The sequence below is a fragment of the Periplaneta americana genome, chromosome 5 (assembly GCF_040183065.1).
Source record: "Periplaneta americana isolate PAMFEO1 chromosome 5, P.americana_PAMFEO1_priV1, whole genome shotgun sequence".
Lineage (NCBI taxonomy): Eukaryota > Metazoa > Arthropoda > Insecta > Blattodea > Blattidae > Periplaneta > Periplaneta americana.
The window spans coordinates 82187576-82200229 of record NC_091121.1 but is presented as its reverse complement, the minus strand read 5'-3'; the positions used below and the strand labels follow the sequence as shown (position 1 = coordinate 82200229).

Genomic DNA, 12654 nt, shown 5'->3' with positions numbered 1-12654 from the left:
TCCTTGAAATGTATTTCTTGTTTACAAACTGATGAATTTTAAGAAGGGTTGGAATTTTCTTTCTCAATTCATAAAATTCCTGGAACTTCCTTCCACCCGCACAGTTATCGAAATCCTCTAAACTTATTATCCGTCTTCGTTTCCGCATTTTTCTCAGGGTTTAAATTTTCGATCCCGTTGTGCGTGCTTCCTCAACATCTTTACGAATGTTGTAAAACTATTTCCTTTTGTGATTTGTAGTTCAAATGTCACAACATTCACAATGGAGTGACCGATTTACACAGATATGACTTAACACAACTCCGTTATCAGAAGTACTAAAAACTTATCTTCTATGGAAGGCCCAAAAGCGAATATTTCCAGCATGACAATAATTTGTATTTATATTTCATATATGAAAAGCAAAAAATATGGGAAATCAAATGTAACTGTATACCGCACAGACACAGCGTAGCCTATGGCGTCGTACTTTGAATTAGCGTTATACAATGAGTGCTGCTTCTAGTCTTCATGGTGGAAGAAATTTTCTCGTTAAATTTCAGCTAGTATGTGACCAGTACCCACTCAGCGTCGTGATGAACTTTTGGAGCTACGGTGAATAAAAAAATCCGGTTTCGCAAGCCAGCTAAAACGGCTTCAGGATTAACCGTACCTATCACACAATACCTCCGTATTGGTTAGATGATCTTTCACCTCTGCTGAGGCGTGAGGATGAAAGACGAGCAGTTCGCTCTTAGGCCTTGACCCTACGTGGACTGTTATGGATTACATTTAACACGAAACTCTTTGTTGATTTCAACATTACATTTCGTGAGAACGAACACAAAGAGCAAACGCAACTTCAAAAGACAATGGCAGAGACGGAAATGCATTCTAAGTATATTTTAGAAGTTTGTAAAATAATTACAGTAATCAATAAGAGAAGTGATAGTAAAATTACAGACGCATTTCTTATTTTTCTAACATGCCAATGTCACAGTGACCGATGTTTCATCACAGTTGCATGATAATTTTATCAAAAAGTAATAACCCTTTAGTGTGGGTTATGTGGTTTCTTGAACCGCTGAGTCAAATCGAGTTTCGAAACATAACATTTCTATATAAATTGAGAGTGCTTGCTTTCCAAGCCAATTCACAGTCGTATTAGTTCCTTCCAATACGATACAACATGAACAAGGCTTTGGTAAGTGAATAAATACAAATTATAAAATGGTTATTAACTCAGTGTTGCTAAATGCATATTTAAAACAATGCAGAAGCGGCTGCTATGTTACTAATGTAAAATGTCATTTTATGCCGCTCAGAGTGTTAAAAATAACCGCTAAATCCCTATAAGCTATCAGCAAAAGAAAGTTGATCAATTTTACACCCAAAACTAACAAGGAAAGACGAATGGGAAAACCGCTGAATTGGCAACACTGAACTGACTTAATCTTTGAAAATATAGTTCATGTCTGGCACTATAGTTGAAGTGACAATATTTATGGTTACGTATGCAGCATATTCATATTCATACTTCTTGTAAAGCATGTACACCTAGAAACAGGTTCGCTTAGTACGGCGCCGTTCGAAAAAATGGTATGAGCAAGTAACAGCCCGCTTAGAGATGAATCAAATCGTCAGTTTTCGGCAATAATATTTCTCGATGTACATACTACATTGAAAGTTGTAGTTTGTCGTCTTACATTATAACAAGCGCTTGATCTGTCGACCATCCTGTCTATTGGACATTTTACACAATTTCAAATGATTTGTAATCACTCGCAAAATTTCGTCTCTATTGATGGTATTGAAACATAGGCATATGGTTCATTCCAACTGCTGTTTCTTAAGGTTTCAGTGTTAACCGTTACGTGGTTCTTCAAGTTCAAGTCTTGGATACACTGCCTGCTGAGCCAACTTTGTTAAGGACTGGGAGACTATTTAGTCCTATAAGTTATGACATAAAGTTTCCGTCACTTTGAACGCGATCTATGTTCTTTTTTTTTTTTTTTCTTTTTTAAATTTAGAAATGTACCGGTTTCTCCCAGATGGTTGTTGAACGCAGGGGTATTTGATTAGAAATATATTGCGAACTTTTTTATATAATTCCTTTGTATTATACGTATCATAAATGAATATTCGTTGTTCCAATTTGTGCTGCATTGTCACGTACTAACTTACAGAGTGTTCGCTTACATAATTTAGGCCTATGCAACACGCGGAAAATCGTGTCCCAAGCTCTCCGTAAGAGAGTTGTGTTGACGTGAGATTACGTGTACTTCTTCTGACTGTGTTAGTGAAGTATTCAGGTTTAGGAATGGTCTTTAGCTTCTGCTGGTATGTGGAACTACAAAACTATGAAATTTTCTTGCAAATCATATTTTTACCTTTCCGCAATCGCCCTTTCTTCAGATAAGTCTCTTCCATAAAAATCCTTTGCTCTGAAGTAAATTTCTATGGTGTAATTTGAGTAAGGTGATCTGAACACTTAACTAACACAATTAGAAGAATAACATGTAATCCAACGTCACCACAACCAGTACTAAACCTAAACACTTCATTAACACAATCACAAGAATAGCACGTAATCTTACGTTAACACAAGTACTCATAAAATAAAAACTCCATCAACACAATAGAAGAATAACGCGGACTCCAACGTCAACACAACTACTCCAGAAACTAAAGACTTCACTAACAGAATCAGAAGAATAACACGCAATCTAATGCCAGCACAACTGCTACGGAGAGTGAACTGGATTGCTGAGCGGGCGGGAGACGGTTTGCCGTGTGTTGCATGATCTTCATGCCGTTCGCGAGCCGCCGATCGACCTACATTACTTAACTCAAGTCTCTGTACTAATTTACTAAATATTATTATTTATTGGTCCTATAGAATATATCTGTTATGGCAACAATTATTATTGGAGGAGAAAAATTCGCCCTGGCGCAAGGGGATCAAACCCGGGTCTTTGGTTCTACGTACCAAGCGCTCTCATCATTAACTCACGCCGAAGTCCAATCCACAGCACCGGATCAAACTCCCCTCCTCCTATATATTTTCCTTTGTGGCCTAACTTAAAGTTGGGCATGTATGTTGGCATTTTATTAAGTCAATTGCCATTATACAAGCCCAACTTGGAGTCAGGCCACAAAGGGAAAAACACTGGAGGAGGGGAGTTCGATCCGGTGCTGTGGATTGGACTTCGGCGTAGCTCAATGCTTAGAGCGCTTGGTACGTAGAATCAAGGACCGGGTTTGATCCCCAGCGACGGGGCGAATTTTTCTGCTCCACTATTAAGTATTAATTATTCAATGCACTAAACTTATCTACACTGGATGGAAGTCAGATCTGCAATACTGCTCTAAAATAGACGTCCCTTCAGCGTGTTTTATCTGTCTATAATACTAAATACAAAACCTTCCCACGCTAGATTAAGAAGAAAAGTATACACTCCCATTCCCAAAAGTTTGATTAACAATTATTTTTCCAGGCAATATTAAGATCCGATCATCAACATTTGTCTAGTCCATCACTTGAATATGAAACATGTTTTACTAGAAAAATACAGTCAAAGATATAAATATTACACAGTGAAAATACTTGAGTAATAATAATGTGTTTTCTAGGATGAACACGAACAGACAGATTACACCTATGTGGATTAGATAAATTTATAATAATGTTATTTATTTCTACAGTCACATTATAACTAAATAATATTTCTCGAAATTTCTTGCAGATCTTATGTATTCTGATGTGCTTGGTGTGCGCCTGGACACAAAATATAGAGGATTTTAAAAAAGTAATATCTAGCATATGCAGAAAAGAACCCGAATTGGTCAATATCGTGCCTCCTCCCGGCCTCCTGCACATACATAAAAAAAAATAATGCTTATCGGTTAGGAAGTGAAATCCGAATGAGCTGTATGAGTTAACAACAATAAAGGAACTGCAGAAGAAACATTTTGTTTCATTTCTTTTGTGAAATATTTATATTGACGTTTAAAATTATAAATCCTTCATTATCACCTATCCCCCTTCACATTAGGCCCACCTACAATACTCACAGTTTCGAATGGACATTGTGGTACAAATTGTGGGTAATTTAACTGTTCACAGAATGCCTGGACGAATTTGTTCCAAATTCCGGACATTGATGAAAGGCGTCAAAGGGCCAAATTCCTCTAGTGAACTCATAAACAAACAAAGCAGTAACACCTTACATCTGTCCTTAGAAGCGTTGTATCATACCTGGCTGTTAGATAATTCTCTTGCTTGTTTATTTGATATGATGCAAGGTTCCATTTTATAATTTTTACAAGGGAACTGTAGATGAGTTCAGATCGAAACCTCCACACAAACTGCGCAAAAAGAACTTCACAGCAGAGAGAAAAATGAGGAAATTAGCTGCCTACAAGACACTAAGAGTGTTACAAATGACCTGAAATATTGCATTAATAGGAAATGGCACGTACCTGCAGAGAACAGTTTTAGGACCCATTGTCCATAAATTACTTCCCTACCATGTGACATGCGAAGCAATTGTAGGCAGCGCGCAACACCAGCGGAATGAGGACCACCTGCTCAAGGCTAGGGCTATCCAAATTTCGTTAATTTTTTATATTCAAGCTTCAATTTCGTAATTTTTTTATTATTATTAATTAACAGATAATAGTTTTTGAATTTATCTGTCTGCTCCGGGAGATTTATCAATGTGCGCAACTGAAGTCGCGGTTTCGACATGAATTCCTTAGCAGTATCTCAGGTCACACGACAAAAGCCTCCATGAATCGTAGGGCGGCGATGCGCAGAAGTCGCCGTTCTCCTTCAATACTCACATACCAGCTCCAATCGGTTTATATTAATAGTTAAGGAGCAACATTTATCCCATATCTAACTGTAAATAAATCACTGTCGTAGCTCTAATAATTTCCCTCCAGTGATCGTTGCAATTTTGTTCACTTTTTGGAACTTCCGAAACTTCATACTATTCCCTCCCTTACACATACTCGGAAAAGAACGTTTGTTCTTTATACGAGGCAATGTTAATGTTTTTGCGTGTATTATGTGCAACTAAAAATATGCGATAAAATAGTGGTCGACATCGCAGTTGTCAATAAGCACTGGTAGTGAACGGACGCAAGTTGAGCGCGGCTCTGACGTTGCAAATAGAGAGGCATTGCCCTCACCAAATGTTACGGAAGGAGATTCAATCCAAGAAAGTGAAAATGTATAGGAGTGTACAACAGAAAATATTAGCAGGGGCGAAAGAATTAGTAGATCGGAATATAGGAGATCTAAATAATGAAGAAAGTACAAATAATATGACATTGAAAGAGTTACGATAAACATATAGGGACACAGTGAGAAGATTGAAGTGTTGAGACAAGAAATAGGACGAATGAAGAGGAAAATTAAGCAGTACGAAATTAATCCAAGAAAAAGGACATTGTTATTCTTCGGAGTAGAGAAAAAGGGACGTGAATTCGCAATAAAAACCGGGGAGGCAGTACGCAGAGAATACTACGAGATCTCCAAACTGGAAGTAAGAGCAGAAGACATCGAGGAGACTAATGGAATCGGATTAGGATGTAAAAGGTCTATTGTGATAAGATTTTCAAATATAGTAACCAAAGAAAAAATAGGCTATTAAGGAACTTACACAGGTTGCGAGGAACGGAAATGTGAGATGAAAAAGACCTGAACTACGAGATCAGATGTAAAAGGAACCTACTACGCCCTTTCATGAAGGCGGCAAAAGTGAATGTACACTTTGCAAAATTATATGAAGACAAATTAAAAATGAATGGAAAATTCTATGTCACAGAATTCTGTAAAGCAAATGAAGATTATCCAATATTTGGATTAAGTACGAAGAAGCGAGAAAAAGAGCAGAGAAGATCTGAAGAAATAGACACGGGGTCACAAGGTACGAATGGGCAAACTGATGGAATTACAATTGTGAGGAAGAAGAATAGTCAAGAGGGAAATGAAATGAAGGAACCGCAGTTATCGCACAATCTGGAAAGTAGGGAAATTGAAGAAAATCATTGGCGTGGATTAATATCGACTAGGCCAACTAAACAGAGGTTAAGCAAAGATCGAAATTCGAACTGGGGCAAAATATACGTCACAGGTGATGGACAGTCTGTTCAATCACCAATTGTGGTGGAAAGTAACTATCATAACAATATCGTTGAGAAGGTACGTGTAGACGACCGAGAACTGGCTGAATTGCAGATCGCGCCGGATGGAGGAAGCGAGACAGAACCAGGAAAAGCTGAGATGAAGAATACAAAAGAAAAAAACATATGTGAAGAAATCAGATAAGAGCGGCTTAAGTACCACAAATGCAATGAAGTTTAGTGACACGAGTAAAAATTCAAGTGATTCGGGAAGTGATTTAACTAGATTAGTGGGAAGGAAGGTCAGCGGCGAGAGGAGAAGTGAAATTGTTTCTGTGAGTGCAAGGGCTGAAATGGTGACAAGTGAAGAGAAGAAAAAGAAAGACGAGTTTATAACAGAAAGGGGTGAAGTGGATGTTTCTGGTCCAGAGACGGCTAAGGACATAGTAAGTAAAATAACATCTGAATTAGAGGCGCGTAATAGGAAGTTAAGTAAGACGATAGAGATAATCAAAATAGGTGAAGAGTATGGTGGGGGAGGCTAGCTAGGATAGCGGAGTATATATGTAGAAAATTAGTGAAATCTGAAAATGGAATATACACAAGAAAGATACATAATAACGAACATATTGGACAATAATGTACTATGTTTCAGTAACAAGTATTATTAGAAACATTGTGTGTTCGATATAAGTGATCTAAAAATCAATAACAGAGTTGTAAAATTGTCAATTTTGAATGATCTAAATTAAGTTGTTAGATTTTAAAGATGAGAATACTGATCAATTTAAATGGGGTAGAAAGTTAAATTATAAGAGCGTCTACAAAAGGTATATCTGTAATGAATGTAATTGTGGCACCGGTTACAAAAATTGTGAGATCAACGTTATATGGATGTAAATGTTGACATCAATAGAGGTCGACATACAGAAGCCTGTTTCAAAAATATGAACTCCTGAAAATGAAAAAAACACTGCGCAATAATTCTGAATCAGTCCTATATTCATATTACATTTTGACGTGGAACGTTTAAGGGGGCAATTGATCAAGAATAATGTCCCTTATCATTTCTGTAACAATCTACGCTCATAGCACTCCTTTCAGGGAACGCGTGGATGTTACTTGCAACATAGCATGAAGGATACGAATAAAATATCTCTTAATGCCCACTGGCAGATTTTCCTAGTAAATATTATTGAAATTTTTCACCAATGTATAAATGTGTTTAAAGCTTGCAGACTGCATTAATGGATCCTAAGACATACTCGACGTAACATTTCCGAAATTTAATGAGAGAAGTTAACTTACTGCATCATTACATTGTTTTAAAGGGACGTTTTACCTTGACAATTTGCAACGAGGGAGGAACTGCATGAGAAGTAGGCCCTACACAATTTTAAAGTGATAAATGACACTCGATTATTACAATACATAGGCTAATCAACGAACACTTGAATAATTTGTGATATGGAATATTCAATAACTATTAATGTACTTTAATATAGCGTAAACTTTGTGGTAGCTTTTCCTGCCACTACGCTATGATAGTCATCATCATCATCATCATCATCATCATCATCATCATCATCATCATCATCATCATCATCACCATCATCATCATCATCATCATCATAATCATCAACTACATGGTATAGTCCTTAGTCCTGTTGCGTTCCCGTTGAATTTATACTTTCGCATGGTCCTTCCATCTAAGTCTAGGTCTGCCAATGTTCTGTCTTCCTCTTCGTATGTACTGAAGTGCTACCTCGGGAAAGAGTTCCTCATCCATTGCTTCTATGTGTTCTTTCCAGTTATTTCTATACGGTCATTTATATTATATATCTATAGTTTCTGTGTTATATCTTAATTTCCCTGGTGTTCTAAGAGTGAAATCCCAGCTACGGACAGTACAAAGCGCATTTCAGCAGACTCTATTATTCTATTCTCTTTCTTTGTTATTGTCCATGTCTCTGCACCATACATAAGAGTCGGGACTGCCATTGTTTTGTAAAACTTCAACTGAGTATCTTGCCTTGTTTTGTTGTTCAAACATAGTCTGATTTTCCCAAACATATGTTGGTATTTTGTTAATTTGTCTTCATTGTCCATATTCTCTTCATATGATATTTTGCAGCCTAGATATCTAAAACTACTGACATGTTCTATTATTTGGGAATTTATTAGAATTTATTTTTACCGTCTATGTTGGGAACCTTCAAATGCCAAATGCGAGACGTTTTACCAAACAAATACATCTAGCTCCGCCATCGTTCGAAAACGGACCTATATTCATATTGTAAATTTAATTAGTAATAACAATGTAATTTATTCGCCACTACAATAATTCCTTTCTACAATTCGCCTTAAACGCTCTCGTCAACAATTGGATTTTCACTTAACATAGTATTCGTTACAGCACTCCACCGACGACAATGACAATTTACTTGGACTAGTACGAACAACAATGAACTGTTAATCTTAACTAATATTTACAAAGCACTATTTACAAATCAGAACTATCTGTTCTCAGTTCACAGTTCTTCTAGCTCAGTCACTCGAGTTCACAGTATCTCGAACCACAGACCTCCAGAGACAGTTCACTGTACTCGAACTCAGGTCCCTCCAACTGCGGTCCACTGCACTCGAACTCAGGTCCCTCCAACTGCGGTCCACTGCACTCGAACTCAGGCCTTCGGATGCTGACGCAGATGCGGACGCACACTCGAGTCGAACTCCGGTACACAAGACTGGCTTGCTTGCTCTGGCTTTCTCACTGACTGGCTGACTAATCAACTGAAAACTGCTGTCGTTCCTTCGCGTCCTTAATTTATAACCACAGCGACGTAGCCTCGAAAGTTCCACGCGTCTCTAGAGATGGCACTCCAGAAAAATCCAGAGCCCTCTCCTCTCTACCAGCACCAGATGCGCGCGCACTCTCTCTCCACTCTCTCGCCGCGTTGGTCCTTTCCCCTCTCCGCCGCGCGCCATGCCAAAGTGCTCCGCGCGATCTTCTCTCTTGCGGGACACTGGTCGTGAGTTCGATTCTCACGTCGCTGTCACATTGCTCCCTCCTTAGGGCTGCTCGTCCCGGGCAGTCCCTTGGTAGGCTGCTAATCGGTCCAGATGCACCACCATCATCTTCCCTCGAGGTTGTCGCTGGATGCGGTACACCACGTCGTTGATCCGGGTCACCACGCGGTATGGTCCATCCCAGGCACGCTGCAGCTTTGGTGATTTCCCTTTGGTCCTGGTAGGTCGATACAGCCACACCAGGTCGCCCTCATGGAATCCTGCAGAGTTGGCTAATCTGTCGTAGCGCACCTTCATCCTGTCGCTGGCCATCTTGAGGTGCTCTCTGGCCAGTTGGTGAACTCCATTCAACTTCTCGGTGAGTTCTGCCACATAGTCAGTCGCTGGCTGGTCGGCGCTGGGTGGCGTGCCAAACAGCAGATCACAGGGCAGGCGCAGCTCTCTCCCGAAGACCATGTTTGCCGGTGTCATCCCTGTTGTATCGTGGACCGAAGCTCTGTAGGCCAAGAGGAACAGTGGGACTCTGGCATCCCAGTCTCGCTGATGGTTGGACACCACCTTCCGCAGGTGCTCCTCCACGGTTTTGATGTATCGTTCCACCATGCCGTCGGACTGTGGGTGGAGGGGAGTGGTCCTGGTTTTATGCACCCCCAGACGCTCGAGCAATTCTCCCATCAGGTTGGATTCGAAGTTGCGCCCCTGATCGCTATGCAATTCTCGGGGCACCCCGAATCGGCAGATGAAGTTGTCAAGCAGCGTGTCGGCCACCGTCGAAGCCTCTTGGTTGGGAATAGCGTACACCTCTGGCCATTTTGTGAAGTAATCCGTGGCGACTAGCAGGTAGCGGTTCCCGCGATCCGTGACCGGGAACGGTCTAGCAACGTCGATGGCGATCCTCTCAAAAGGAGCTCCCACGTTGTACTGCTGCATGGCTCCCCTGCTGCGTGTCCTTGGTCCGCGACTGGCAGCACAGGTGTCGCATCTTCGGCACCATTGTTCCGTGTCGGTTCTCTGATGCAACCAGTAGAACCTCTGTCTTAACTTGTCCAGCGTCTTGTTGGCTCCCAGGTGTCCTCCAGGCACTCCAGCATGAGTCTCCTCCAGCACTTCCTTCACCTTGCTCCTAGGCAGGACAAGTTGTTCTATGCGGGTCCTTCCATCGGCCGACTCCCAAATCCTCTTCAGGATACCGTCCTTGACAGTGAAGGATTCCCACTGGGCCCAGTACCTCTTGTAAGTGGTGCTACGGTTTGCGATATCGGCCCACACTGGTGTCTGGCCGGACTCCACATCACGCAGTAGCTGTCCAATGTTTGGGTCCTCCAGCTGCTCCCTCCTTATGGCAGCATTATCCCATCCTGGGCTCGGCTGGGCGGCAATTGCTCGGACTGCGTGGGCGCCATCCCGCTCTTCTATTTTCAGGTTGTGTTTGCAGCCATCCGGGCACGGACGTCGTGATAGGGCATCAGCGTTGGAATGTTTCTTCCCTTGCTGGTGTTCAGAGGTGAAGTTGTACTCCTGCAGACGTTGAACCCAACGGGCGGTCTGCCCCTCCAGATTCTTGAAGCTCAATAGCCAGGTGAGTGCAGAATGGTCTGGCCTCAGATGGAATTCCTGGCCATACAAATACTTGTGGAAATGCTTCAGGGCTTCCACAATGGCAAGAAGTTCTCTACGCGTCATACAGTAGTTTCTCTCAGCCTTGGATAGTGTTCGGCTGAAGTAGGCAATCACCCTCTCTTGCCCGTCCTGTTCCAGAGAGAGTACTCTGCCGATGCCTACGTTGCTAGCGTCCGTGTCGAGCGTGAACTTCCTTCCAGGGATGGGATATCCCTGTACAGGAGCAGTGCAGAGCGCCTCTTTCAGCGACTGGAAGGATGACTTCGCCTCGTCTGTCCACTGGAATTGTCGTTTCTCCTCGGTCAGCTGGGTTAGAGGCTTAGTGATGTTGGCGTACCCAGCTACGAACCTTCTGTAATAAGTGCAGAGGCAGAGAAAGCGGCGCAGCTCCTGCTTGTCCCTCGGTCTCGGCCATCCTCTGACGGCTTGTAGCTTCTTTGGGTCCGTGGCCACTCCGTTTGTTCCTACTACGTGCCCCAGGTAGCTGACTTTCTTCTGGAACAGATGACATTTCTTCGGGTTCAACTTCAGTCTGGCTTGTCGCAGTCTCTCGAACACTTTCCTCAGGTTCGTCAGTTGTTCGCCGAAAGTCTTGCCCACCACGATGACGTCATCAAGGTACAGCAAACATGTGTCGTATGTCAGGCCTCTCATTACGGACTCCATTAGTCTCTGGAATGTAGCCGGGGCGTTGCAGAGGCCGAACGGCATAACGGTGAACTGCCATAGTCCCTGGCCTGTAGAGAATGCCGTTTTCTCCTTATCCTCCGGATGTAGCGCCACCTGCCAGTATCCTGACTTGAGATCCAACGTCGAGGACCACTCTGCTCCGGCCAGGGTGTCCAAGGTGTCGTCTATTCGTGAAAGGGGAAAGCAGTCCTTCTTGGTGACGTCATTCAGTCTTCTGTAGTCCACGCAGAAACGCAGGTCCCCATTCTTCTTCTTCGCCAGCACCACAGGTGATGACCAAGGGCTGTCGGATTCCTCGATGACCCCTCTTGCTTTCATGCCCTCCAATTGGCTGTCAATCTCCCTCTGTTTAGCTAGAGGGACGCGTCGAGGAGGTTGTCTGATTGGACGAGCATTTCCGGTGTCGATGCGGTGCTGAACTTTCTCCGTTCTCCCGTAGTCATTTTCAGACAGACTGAACACGTCCTGAAATTCTGTCAGTAGATCGTGGACTTGTCTTCTTTCTCTTTTGCTTAAATTCGCCGGCAATTCTCGAGCCAGCTCTTTCAGTGATGGGTCTAGATCTGGACGTGGTCGGTGACACTCCTCGTTTTCTGCCAGCGACGTCACAGACACCACCGGCTCGACTCTACCTAGTACAGTCCCACTAGGCACCTCCTTCTCCCGATTGGTGACATTCAGGACCCTCACCGGTACCACCTTCTTGTTCGGGAGTAGGGATCTGGCCACATAAACCCCATCTATCGGAGTTGTCTGCGAATCAAGGAGCAGGTTTCTCTTAGGCTGTCCGTCCAGTCTTGTCGTCACCACCATCTCGCAGCCTGCTGGGATTGTCACTTGATTCTCCAAGGTGAGTCTGCTGGCCATGGGTTGGTCTTCGACGTCCCTCAGGAACACTTCATCCTGACCAAAACTGAGGATACGGCGCCGGACGTCCACGGTTGCATCGAAGATCCGCATGGCGTCGAGTCCCAGGATGACGTCTTCAGTGATGTTGGCGACGAACACCCACATCTCCAGTCTCCTCTTTCCCAATGTCAGATCCAGGAAAACCTCTTTCTGGATGGGCAGGCTCTCGCCCGAGGAAGTACGTAGCTCATACCGGCGCAGCGGCGTCCTCCCAGGTAGGCCACGCACAACTTCCGGTCTGGCGATGGGGAGCGATGCCCCGGTGTCTACCAGTACTCTGCATGGGCGGCCTCT

At 42.9% G+C, this 12654-nt stretch overlaps 1 long non-coding RNA gene across 1 annotated transcript; it reads left to right on the top strand.

Annotated features, from left to right (window-relative positions):
- The first annotated feature begins 1053 nt into the window (after positions 1-1053).
- LOC138700516 (uncharacterized) lies at positions 1054-3947 on the top strand. The gene is made up of 2 exons (XR_011332372.1): positions 1054-1183; positions 3726-3947. It is a non-coding gene; the product is annotated as an uncharacterized lncRNA (long non-coding RNA).
- The last annotated feature ends 8707 nt before the right edge of the window (positions 3948-12654 follow it).